Raw genomic sequence first — 12145 nt, forward strand, 5'->3', positions numbered from 1 at the left:
GGTCCTGGGGATAGACTGGGGGGAAGGGTCAGAGAGTCCCATTGACTCAGATACACACTGATCGTGCGGATAGACTGGGGAGAAATGTCAGAGAGAGTCCCATTGACTCAGATACACACTGGTCCTAAGGATAGACTGGGGAGAAAGGTCAGAGAGAGTCCCATTGACTCAGATACACACTGGTCCTCAGGATAGACTGGGGAGAAAGGTCAGAGAGAGTCCCATTGACTCTGATACACACTGGTCCTAAGGATAGCCTGGGGAGAAAATTCAGTGAGAGTCCCATTGACTCAGATACATACTGGTCCTGGGCATAGACTGGGGAGAAAGGTCAGAGAGAGTCCCATTGACTCAGATACACACTGGTCCTGGGGGACTGGGGAGAAAGGTCAGAGAGTCCCATTGACTCAGATACACACTGGTCCTGGGGAGAGACTGGGGAGAAAGGTCAGAGTGAGTCCCATTGGCTCAGTTACACACTGGTCCTGGGGATAGACTGGGGAGAAATATCAGAGAGAGTCCCATTGACTCAGATACACACTGGTCCTGGGGGACTGGGGAGAAAAGTCAGAGAGAGTCCCATTGACTCAGATACACTCTGGTCCTGAGGGACTGGGGAGAATGATCAGAGAGAGTCCCATTGACTCAGATGCACACTGGTCCAGGGAAGAGACTGGGGAGAAAGATCAGAGAGAGTCCAATTGACTCAGATATGCACTGGTCCTGGGGATAGAGAGGGGAGAAAGTTCAGAGAGAGTCCCATTGACTCAGATACACACTGGTCCTGGGGGACTGGGGAGAAAAGTCAGAGAGAGTCCCATTGACTCAGATACACACTGGTCCTCAGGATAGACTGGGGAGAAAGGTCAGAGAGAGTCCCATTGACTCTGATACACACTGGTCCTAAGGATAGCCTGGGGAGAAAATTCAGTGAGAGTCCCATTGACTCAGATACATACTGGTCCTGGGGATAGACTGGGGAGAAAGGTCAGAGAGAGTCCCATTGACTCAGATACACACTGGTCTTGGGGGACTGGGGAGAAAGGTCAGAGAGTCCCATTGACTCAGATACACACTGGTCCTGGGGAGAGACTGGGGAGAAAGGTCAGAGTGAGTCCCATTGGCTCAGTTACACACTGGCCCTGGGGATAGACTGGGGAGAAATATCAGAGAGAGTCCCATTGACTCAGATACACACTGGTCCTGGGGACTGGGGAGAAAAGTCAGAGAGAGTCCCATTGACTCAGATACACTCTGGTCCTGAGGGACTGGGGAGAAAGATCAGAGAGAGTCCCATTGACTCAGATACACTCTGGTCCTGGTGGACTGGGGAGAAAGGTCAGAGAGAGTCCCATTGACTCAGATACACTCTGGTCCTGGGGGACTGGGGAGAAAGGTCAGAGAGAGTCCCATTGACTCAGATAAACTCTGGTCCTGGGGGACTGGGGAGAAAGTCAGAGAGAGTCCCATTGACTCAGATACACACTGGTCCTGGGGATAGACTGGGGAGAAAGGTCAGAAAGAGTCCCATTGACTCAGATAGACACTGGTCCTGGGGGATAGACTGGGGAGAAAGGTCAGAGAGTCCCATTGACTCTGATACACACTGGTCCTGGGGTATATATGGGGAGAATGGTCAGAGAGATTCCCATTGACTCAGATAAACACTGGTCCTGGGGATAGTCTGGGGAGGAACGTCAGAGAGAGTCCCATTGACTCAGATACACACTGGTCCTGGGGGACTGGGGAGAAAGTTCAGAGAGAGTCCCATTGACTCAGATACACATTGGTCCTGGGGATAGACTGGGGAGAAAGGAAAGAGAGCGTCCCATTGACTCAGATACACACTGGTCCTGGGGATAGACTGGGGAGAAAGATCAGAGAGAGTTCCATTGACTCAGATACACACTGGTCCTGGGGGAGTGGGGAGAAAGGTCAGAGAGAGTCCCATTGACTCAGATAAACACTGGTCCTGGGGATAGACTGGAGAGAAAAGTCAGATGGAGTCCCAATGACTCAGATACACACTGGTCCTGGGGATAGACTGGGGAGAAAGGTCAGAGAGCGTCCCATTGACTCAGATACACATTGGACCTGGGGATAGACTGGGGAGAAAGGTCAGAGAGCCCCATTAACTCAGAAACACACTGGTCCCGGGGATAGACTGGGGACAAAGTTCAGAGAGAGTCCCATTGATTCGGATACACACTGGTCCTGGGGATAGACTGGGGAGAATGGTCCGAGAGAGTCCCATTGACTCAGATACACACTGGTCCTGGGGATAGACTGGGGAGCAAGGTCAGAGAGAGTCCCATTGACTCAGATACACACTGGTCCTGGAGATAGACTGGCGAGAATGTTCAGAGAGAGTTCCATTGACTCAGATACACACTGGTCCTGGTGGACTGGGGAGAAAGGTCAGAGTGAGTCCCATTGACTCAGATACACACTGGTCCTGGGGATAGACTGGGAAGAAATGTCAGAGAGAGTCCCATTGACTGAGACACACACTGGTCCTGGGGGACTGGGGAGAAATGTCAGAGAGAGTTCCTTTGACTCAGATAAACACTGGTCCTGGGGATAGACTGGGGAGAGAGGTCAGAGGGAGTCCCATTGACTCAGATACACACTGGTCCTGGGGATAGACTGGGAAGAAAGGTCAGAGAGAGTCCCATTGACTGAGACACATACTGGTCCTGGGGGACTGGGGAGAAATGTCAGTGAGAGTTCCTTTGACTCAGAAACACATTGGTCCTGGGGGTCTGGCGAGAAAGATCAGAGAGAGTCCCATTGACTCAGATAAACACTGGTCCTGGGGGTCTGGGGAGAAAGATCAGAGAGAGTCCCATTGACTCATGTACACATTGGTCCTGGGGATAGACTGGGGAGAATGGTCAGAGAGAGTCCCAGTGACTCAGATACACATTGGACCTGGGGATAGACTGGGGAGAAAGGTCAGAGAGCCCCATTGGTTCAGAAATACACTGGTCCTGGGGATAGACTGGGGACAAAGGTCAGAGAGAGTCCCATTGACTCAGATACGCACTGGTCCTGGGGATTGACTGGGGAGAAAGGTCAGAGAGAGTCCCATTGACTCAGATACACACTGGTCCTGGGGATAGACTGGGGTGAAAGGTCAGAGAGTCTCATTGACTCAGATACACACTGGTCCTGGGGATAGACTGGTGAGAAAGTTCAGAGAGATTTCCATTGACTCAGATACACAATGGTCCTGGGGGACTGGGGAGAAAGGTCAGAGAGATTTCCATTGACTCAGATACACACTGGTCCTGGAGATAGACAGGGGAGAAAGGTCAGAGAGAGTCCCATTGACTCAGATAAACACTGGTCCTGGGGCTCGACTGGGGAGAAAGGTCAGAGAGAGTCCCATTGACTCAGATAAACAATAGTCCTGGGGATCGACTGGGGAGTAAGGTCAGAGGGAGTCCCATTGACTCAGATAAACACTGGTCCTGGGGATAGACTGGGGAGAATGGTCAGAGAGAGTCCCATTGACTCAGATACACACTGGTCCTGGGGATACACTGGGGAGAAAGGTCAGAGAGAGTCCCATTGACTCAGATAAACACTGGTCCTGGAGATAGACTGGGGAGAAAGGTCAGAGAGAGTCCCATTGACTCAGATACACACTGATCCTGGGGGACTGGGGAGAAAGGTCAGAGAGATTTCCATTGACTCAGATACACACTGGTCCTGGGGGACAGGGGAGAAAGGTCAGAGTGAGTCACATTGACTCAGATACACACTGGTCCTGGGGTTACACTGGGGAGAAAGGTCAGAAGGAGTCCCATTGACTCAGATACACACTGGTTCTGGGGATAGACTGGGGAGAAAGGTCAGAAAGAGTCCCATTGACTCAGATACACACTGGTCCTGGGGATAGACTGGGGAGAAAGATCAGAGAGAGTTCCATTGACTCAGATACACACTGGTCCTGGGGGAGTGGGGAGAAAGGTCAGAGAGAGTCCCATTGACTCAGATAAACACTGGTCCTGGGGATAGACTGGGGAGAAAAGTCAGAGGGAGTCCCAATGACTCAGATACACACTGGTCCTGGGGATAGACTGGGGAGAAAGATCAGAGAGTTTTCCATTGACTCAGATACACACTGGTCCTGGTGGACTGGGGAGAAAGTTCAGAGTGAGTCCCATTGACTCAGATACACACTGGTCCTGGGGATAGCATGGCGAGAAAAGTCAGAGAGAGTCCCATTGACTGAGACACACACTGGTCCTGGGGTCTGGGGAGAAATGTCAGAGAGAGTTTCTTTGAATCAGAAACACATTGGTCCTGGGGGTCTGGCGAGAAAGATCAGAGAGAGTCCCATTGACTCAGGAACACATTGGTCCTGGGGATAGACTGGAGACAAAGGTCAGAGAGAGTCCCATTGACTCAGACACACACTGGTCCTGGGGATAGACTGGGGAGAAAGGTCAGAGAGAGTCCCAGTGACTCAGATACACATTGGACCTGGGGATAGACTGGTGAGAAATGTCAGAGAGTCGCATTGACTCAGATACACACTGGTCCTGGGGGACTGGGGAGAAAGGTCAGAGAGAGTCCCATTGACTCAGATACACACTGGTCCTGGGGATATACTGGGGAGAAAGGTCAGAGAGAGTCCCATTGACTCAGATACACACTGGTCCTGGGGATAGACTGGGAGCAAGGTCAGAGAGAGTCCCATTGACTCAGATACACAGTGGTCTTGGAGATAGACTGGGGTGAAAGGTTAGAGAGTCCCATTGACTCAGTTACATACTGGTCCTCGGGATAGACTGGAGACAAAGGTCAGAGAGAGTCCCATTGACTCAGATACACACTGGTCCTGGGGGACTGGGGAGAAATGTCAGTGAGAGTTCCTTTGACTCAGAAACACATTGGTCCTGGGGGTCTGGCGAGAAAGATCAGAGAGAGTCCCATTGACTCAGATAAACACTGGTCCTGGGGGTCTGGGGAGAAAGATCAGAGAGATTCCCATTGACTGAGGTACACATTGGTCCTGGGGATAGACTGGGGAGAATGGTCAGAGAGAGTCCCAGTGACTCAGATACACATTGGACCTGGGGATAGACTGGGGAGAAATGTCAGAGAGCCCCATTGACTCAGACATACACTGGTCCTGGGGATAGACTGGGGACAAAGGTCAGAGAGAGTCCCATTGACTCAGATACGCAATGGTCCTGGGGATTGACTGGAGAGAAAGGTCAGAGAGAGTCCCATTGACTCAGATACACACTGGTCCTGGGGATAGACTGGGGTGAAAGGTCAGAGAGTTACATTGACTCAGATACACACTGGTCCTGGGGATAGACTGGTGAGAAAGTTCAGAGAGATTTCCATTGACTCAGATAAACACTGGTCCTGGGGCTCGACTGGGGAGAAAGGTCAGAGAGAGTCCCATTGACTCAGATAAACACTGGTCCTGGGGCTCGACTGGGGAGAAAGGTCAGAGAGAGTCCCATTGACTCAGATAAACAATGGTCCTGGGGATAGACTGGGGAGTAATGTCAGAGAGAGTCCCATTGACTCAGATACACACTGGTCCTGGGGATAGACTGGGGAGAAAGGTCAGAGAGATTTCCATTGACTCAGATACACACTGGTCCTGGAGATAGACAGGGGAGAAAGGTCAGAGAGAGTCCCATTGACTCAGATAAACACTGGTCCTGGGGCTCGACTGGGGAGAAAGGTCAGAGAGAGTCCCATTGACTCAGATAAACACTGGTCCTGGGGATAGACTGGGGAGAATGGTCAGAGAGAGTCCCATTGACTCAGATACACACTGGTCCTGGGGATAGACTGGGGAGAAAGGTCAGAGAGAGTCCCATTGACTCAGATAAACACTGGTCCTGGGGATAGACTGGTGAGAAAGGTCAGAGAGAGTCCCATTGACTCAGATACACACTGATCCTGGGGGACTGGGGAGAAAGGTCAGAGAGATTTCCATTGACTCAGATACACACTGGTCCTGGGGGACAGGGGAGAAAGGTCAGAGTTATCCCATTGACTCAGATACACACTGGTCCTGGGGATAGACTGGGGAGAAAGGTCAGAGAGAGTCCCATTGACTGAGACACACACTGGTCCTGGGGTCTGGGGAGAATGTCAGAGAGAGTTCCTTTGACTCAGAAACACATAGGTCCTGGGGGTCTGGCGAGAAAGATCAGAGAGAGTCCCATTGATTCAGGTACACATTGGTCCTGGGGATAGACTGGGGAGAAAGGTCAGAGAGAGTCCCATTGACTCAGACACACACTGGTCCTGGGGATAGACTGGGGAGAAAGGTCAGAGAGAGTCCCAGTGACTCAGATACACATTGGACCTGGGGATAGACTGGTGAGAAATGTCAGAGAGTCCCATTGACTCAGAGACACACTGGTCCTGGGGGAGTGGGGAGAAAGGTCAGAGAGAGTCCCATTGACTCAGATACACACTGGTCCTGGGGATAGACTGGGGAGAAAGGTCAGAGAGAGTCCCATTGACTCAGATACACACTGGTCCTGGGGATAGACAGGGGAGAAAGGTCAGAGAGAGTCCCATTGACTCAGATAAGCACTGGTCCTGGGGATAGACTGGGGAGAATGGTCAGAGAGAGTCCCATTGACTCAGATACACACTGGTCCTGGGGATAGACTGGGGAGAAAGATCAGAGAGAGTTCCATTGACTCAGATACACACTGGTCCTGGTGGACTTGGGAGAAAGGTCAGAGTGAGTCCCATTGACTCAGATACACTCTGGTCCTGGGGATAGACTGGGGAGAAAGGTCAGAGAGAGTCCCATTGACCCAGACACACACTGGTCCTGGGGGACTGGGGAGAAATGTCAGATATAGTTCCTTTGACTCAGATACACATTGGTCCTGGGGGTCTGGCGAGAAAGATCAGAGAGTGTCCCATTGACTCAGATAAACACTGGTCCTGGGGGTCTGGGGAGAAAGATCAGAGAGAGTCCCATTGACACAGGTACACATTGGTCCTGTGGATAGACTGGGGAGAAAGGTCAGAGAGAGTCCCATTGACTCAGACACACACTGGTCCTGGGGATAGACTGGGGAGAAAGGTCAGAGAGAGTCCCATTGATCAGACACACACTGGTCCTGTGGATAGACTGGGGAGAAAGGTCAGAGAGAGTCCCATTGACTCAGATACACATTGGACCTGGGGATAGACTGGGGAGAAAGGTCAGAGAGCCCCATTAACTCAGAAACACACTGGTCTTGGGGATAGACTGGGGTCAAAGTTCAGAGAGAGTCCCATTGACTCAGATACACACTGGTCCTGGGGATAGACTGGGGAGAAAGGTCCGAGAGAGTCCCATTGATTCAGATATACACTGGTCCTGGGGATAGACTGGGGAGCAAGGTCAGAGAGAGTCCCATTGACTCAGATACACATTGGTCCTGGAGATAGACTGGGGTGAAAGGTCAGAGAGTCCCATTGTCTCAGTTACATACTGGTCCTCGGGATAGACTGGGGAGAAAGGTCAGAGAGAGTCCCATTGACTCAGATAAACACTGGTCCTGGGGGTCTGGGGAGAAAGATCAGAGAGAGTCCCATTGACTGAGGTACACATTGGTCCTGGGGATAGACTGGGGAGAATGGTCAGAGAGAGTCCCATTGACTCAGATAAACACTGGTCCTGGGGATAGACTGCGGAGAAAGGTCAGAGAGTCCCATTGACTCAGATACACACTGGTCCTGGGGGTCTGGGGAGAAAGGTCAGAGTGAGTCCCATTTACTAAGATACACACTGGTCCTGGGGGACTGGGGAGAAAGGTCAGAGAGAGTCCCATTGACTCACCTATACACTGGTCCTGGGGGACTGGGGAGAAAGGTCAGAGAGAGTCCCATTGACTCAGATACACAATGGTCCTGGAGGACTGGGGTGAAAGGTCAGAGAGATTCCCATTTATTCAGGTACACACTGGTCATGGGGATAGACTGGGGAGAAAGGTCAGAGAGAGCCCCATTGACTCAGATACACACTAGTCCTGGGGGACTGGGGAGAAAGGTCAGAGAGAGACCCATTGACTCAGATAAACACTGGTCCTGGGGGACTAGGGAGAAAGGTCAGAGAAAGTCCCATTGACTCAGATAAACACTGGTCCTGGGGATAGATTGGGGAGAAAGGACAGAGAGAGTCCCATTGACTTAGATAATCACTGGTCCTGGGGATAGACTGGGGAGAATGGTCAGAGACAGTCCCATTGACTCAGATGCACACTGGTCCAGGGGAGAGACTGGGGAGAAAGGTCAGAGAGAGTCCAATTGACTCAGATACACACTGGTCCTGGGGATAGAGAGGGGAGAAAGGTCAGAGAGAGTCCCATTAACTCCGATACACACTGGTGCTGGGGCACTGGGGAGAAAGGTCAGAGAGAGTCCCATTGACTCAGATACAAACTGGTCCTGGGGATAGACTGGGCGGAAGGGTCAGAGAGTCCCATTGACTCAGATACACACTGATCGTGCGGATAGACTGGGGAGAAATGTCAGAGAGAGTCCCATTGACTCAGATACACACTGGTCCTAAGGATAGACTGGGGAGAAAGGTCAGAGGGAGTCCCATTGACTCAGATACACACTGGTCCTCAGGATAGACTGGGGAGAAAGGTCAGAGAGAGTCCCATTGACTCTGATACACACTGGTCCTAAGGATAGCCTGGGGAGAAAATTCAGTGAGAGTCCCATTGAGTCAGATACATACTGGTCCTGGGCATAGACTGGGGAGAAAGGTCAGAGAGAGTCCCATTGACTCAGATACACACTGGTCCTGGGGAGAGACTGGGGAGAAAGGTCAGAGTGAGTCCCTTTGGCTCAGATACACACTGGTCCTGAGGGACTGGGGAGAAAGATCAGAGAGAGTCCCATTGACTCAGATACACTCTGGTCCTGGTGGACTGGGGAGAAAGGTCAGAGAGAGTCCCATTGACTCAGATACACTCTGGTCCTGGGGGACTGGGGAGAAAGGTCAGAGAGAGTCCCATTGACTCAGATAAACTCTGGTCCTGGGGGACTGGGGAGAAAGGTCAGAGAGAGTCCCATTGACTCAGATAGACACTGGTCCTGGGGGATAGACTGGGGAGAAAGGTCAGAGAGTCCCATTGACTCTGATACACACTGGTCCTGGGGTATATATGGGGAGAATGGTCAGAGAGATTCCCATTGACTCAGATAAACACTGGTCCTGGGGATAGTCTGGGGAGGAACGTCAGAGAGAGTCCCATTGACTCAGATACACACTGGTCCTGGGGGACTGGGGAGAAAGTTCAGAGAGAGTCCCATTGACTCAGATACACACTGGTCCTGGGGATAGACTGGGGAGAAAGGAAAGAGAGCGTCCCATTGACACATATACACACTGGTCCTGGGGATAGACTGGGGAGAAAGGTCAGAGAGTCCCATTGACTCAGATACACGCTGGTCCTGCGGGTCTGGGGAGAAAGGTCAGAGAGAGTCCCATTGACTCAGATACACACTGGTCCTGGGGGACTGGGGAGAACGGTCAGAGAGAGTCCCATTGACTCAGGTGCACACAGGTCCTGGGGGACTAGGGAGAAAGATCAGAGAGATTCCCATTGACTCAGATACACACTGGTCCTGGGGATAGACTGGGGAGAAAGGTAAGAGAGCGTCCCATTGACTCAGATACACACTAGTCCTGGTGATAGACTGGGGAGAAAGGTCAGAGAGTGTCCCATTGACTCAGATAAACACTGGTCCTGGGGATAGACTGGGGAGAAAGGTCAGAGAGTCCCATTGACTCAGATACACACTGGTCCTGCGGGTCTTGGGAGAAAGGTCAGAGAGAATCCCATTTACTCAGATACACACTGGTCCTGGGGGACTGGGGAGAAAGGTGAGCGAGAGTCCCATTGACTCAGGTACACACTGGTCCTGGGGGACTGGGGAGAAAGTTCAGAGAGAGTCTCATTGACTCAGATACACACTGGTCCTGGGGGACTGGGGAGAAAGGTCAGAGAGATTACCATTGACTCAGGTACACACTGGTCATGGAGATAGACTGGGGAGAAAGGTCAGAGAGAGCCCCATTGACTCAGATACACACTAGTCCTCGGGGACTGGGGAGAAAGGTCAGAGAGAGACCCATTGACTCAGATAAACACTGGTCCTGGGGGACTGGGGAGAAAGGTCAGAGAGAGTTCCATTGACTCAGGTAAACACTGGTCCTGGGGATAGACTGGGGAAAAAGGTCAGAGAGAGTCCAATTGACTCAGATACACACTGGTCCTAAGGATAGACTGGGGAGAAAGGTCAGAGGGAGTCCCATTGACTCAGATACACACTGGTCCTCAGGATAGACTGGGGAGAAAGGTCAGAGAGAGTCCCATTGACTCTGATACACACTGGTCCTAAGGATAGCCTGGGGAGAAAATTCAGTGAGAGTCCCATTGAGTCAGATACATACTGGTCCTGGGCATAGACTGGGGAGAAAGGTCAGAGAGAGTCCCATTGACTCAGATACAAACTGGTCCTGGGGATAGACTGGGGGGAAGGGTCAGAGAGTCCCATTGACTCAGATACACACTGATCGTGCGGATAGACTGGGGAGAAATGTCAGAGAGAGTCCCATTGACTCAGATACACACTGGTCCTAAGGATAGACTGGGGAGAAAGGTCAGAGGGAGTCCCATTGACTCAGATACACACTGGTCCTCAGGATAGACTGGGGAGAAAGGTCAGAGAGAGTCCCATTGACTCTGATACACACTGGTCCTAAGGATAGCCTGGGGAGAAAATTCAGTGAGAGTCCCATTGAGTCAGATACATACTGGTCCTGGGCATAGACTGGGGAGAAAGGTCAGAGAGTCCCATTGACTCAGATACACACTGGTCCTGGGGGTCTGGGGAGAAAGGTCAGAGTGAGTCCCATTTACTAAGATACACACTGGTCCTGGGGGACTGGGGAGAAAGGTCAGAGAGAGTCCCATTGACTCACCTATACACTGGTCCTGGGGGACTGGGGAGAAAGGTCAGAGAGAGTCCCATTGACTCAGATACACAATGGTCCTGGAGGACTGGGGTGAAAGGTCAGAGAGATTCCCATTTATTCAGGTACACACTGGTCATGGGGATAGACTGGGGAGAAAGGTCAGAGAGAGCCCCATTGACTCAGATACACACTAGTCCTGGGGGACTGGGGAGAAAGGTCAGAGAGAGACCCATTGACTCAGATAAACACTGGTCCTGGGGGACTAGGGAGAAAGGTCAGAGAAAGTCCCATTGACTCAGATAAACACTGGTCCTGGGGATAGATTGGGGAGAAAGGACAGAGAGAGTCCCATTGACTTAGATAATCACTGGTCCTGGGGATAGACTGGGGAGAATGGTCAGAGACAGTCCCATTGACTCAGATGCACACTGGTCCAGGGGAGAGACTGGGGAGAAAGGTCAGAGAGAGTCCAATTGACTCAGATACACACTGGTCCTGGGGATAGAGAGGGGAGAAAGGTCAGAGAGAGTCCCATTAACTCCGATACACACTGGTGCTGGGGCACTGGGGAGAAAGGTCAGAGAGAGTCCCATTGACTCAGATACAAACTGGTCCTGGGGATAGACTGGGCGGAAGGGTCAGAGAGTCCCATTGACTCAGATACACACTGATCGTGCGGATAGACTGGGGAGAAATGTCAGAGAGAGTCCCATTGACTCAGATACACACTGGTCCTAAGGATAGACTGGGGAGAAAGGTCAGAGGGAGTCCCATTGACTCAGATACACACTGGTCCTCAGGATAGACTGGGGAGAAAGGTCAGAGAGAGTCCCATTGACTCTGATACACACTGGTCCTAAGGATAGCCTGGGGAGAAAATTCAGTGAGAGTCCCATTGAGTCAGATACATACTGGTCCTGGGCATAGACTGGGGAGAAAGGTCAGAGAGAGTCCCATTGACTCAGATACACACTGGTCCTGGGGAGAGACTGGGGAGAAAGGTCAGAGTGAGTCCCTTTGGCTCAGATACACACTGGTCCTGAGGGACTGGGGAGAAAGATCAGAGAGAGTCCCATTGACTCAGATACACTCTGGTCCTGGTGGACTGGGGAGAAAGGTCAGAGAGAGTCCCATTGACTCAGATACACTCTGGTCCTGGGGGACTGG

This window comes from Pristiophorus japonicus, unplaced genomic scaffold, assembly GCF_044704955.1.
Source record: "Pristiophorus japonicus isolate sPriJap1 unplaced genomic scaffold, sPriJap1.hap1 HAP1_SCAFFOLD_62, whole genome shotgun sequence".
Lineage (NCBI taxonomy): Eukaryota > Metazoa > Chordata > Chondrichthyes > Pristiophoridae > Pristiophorus > Pristiophorus japonicus.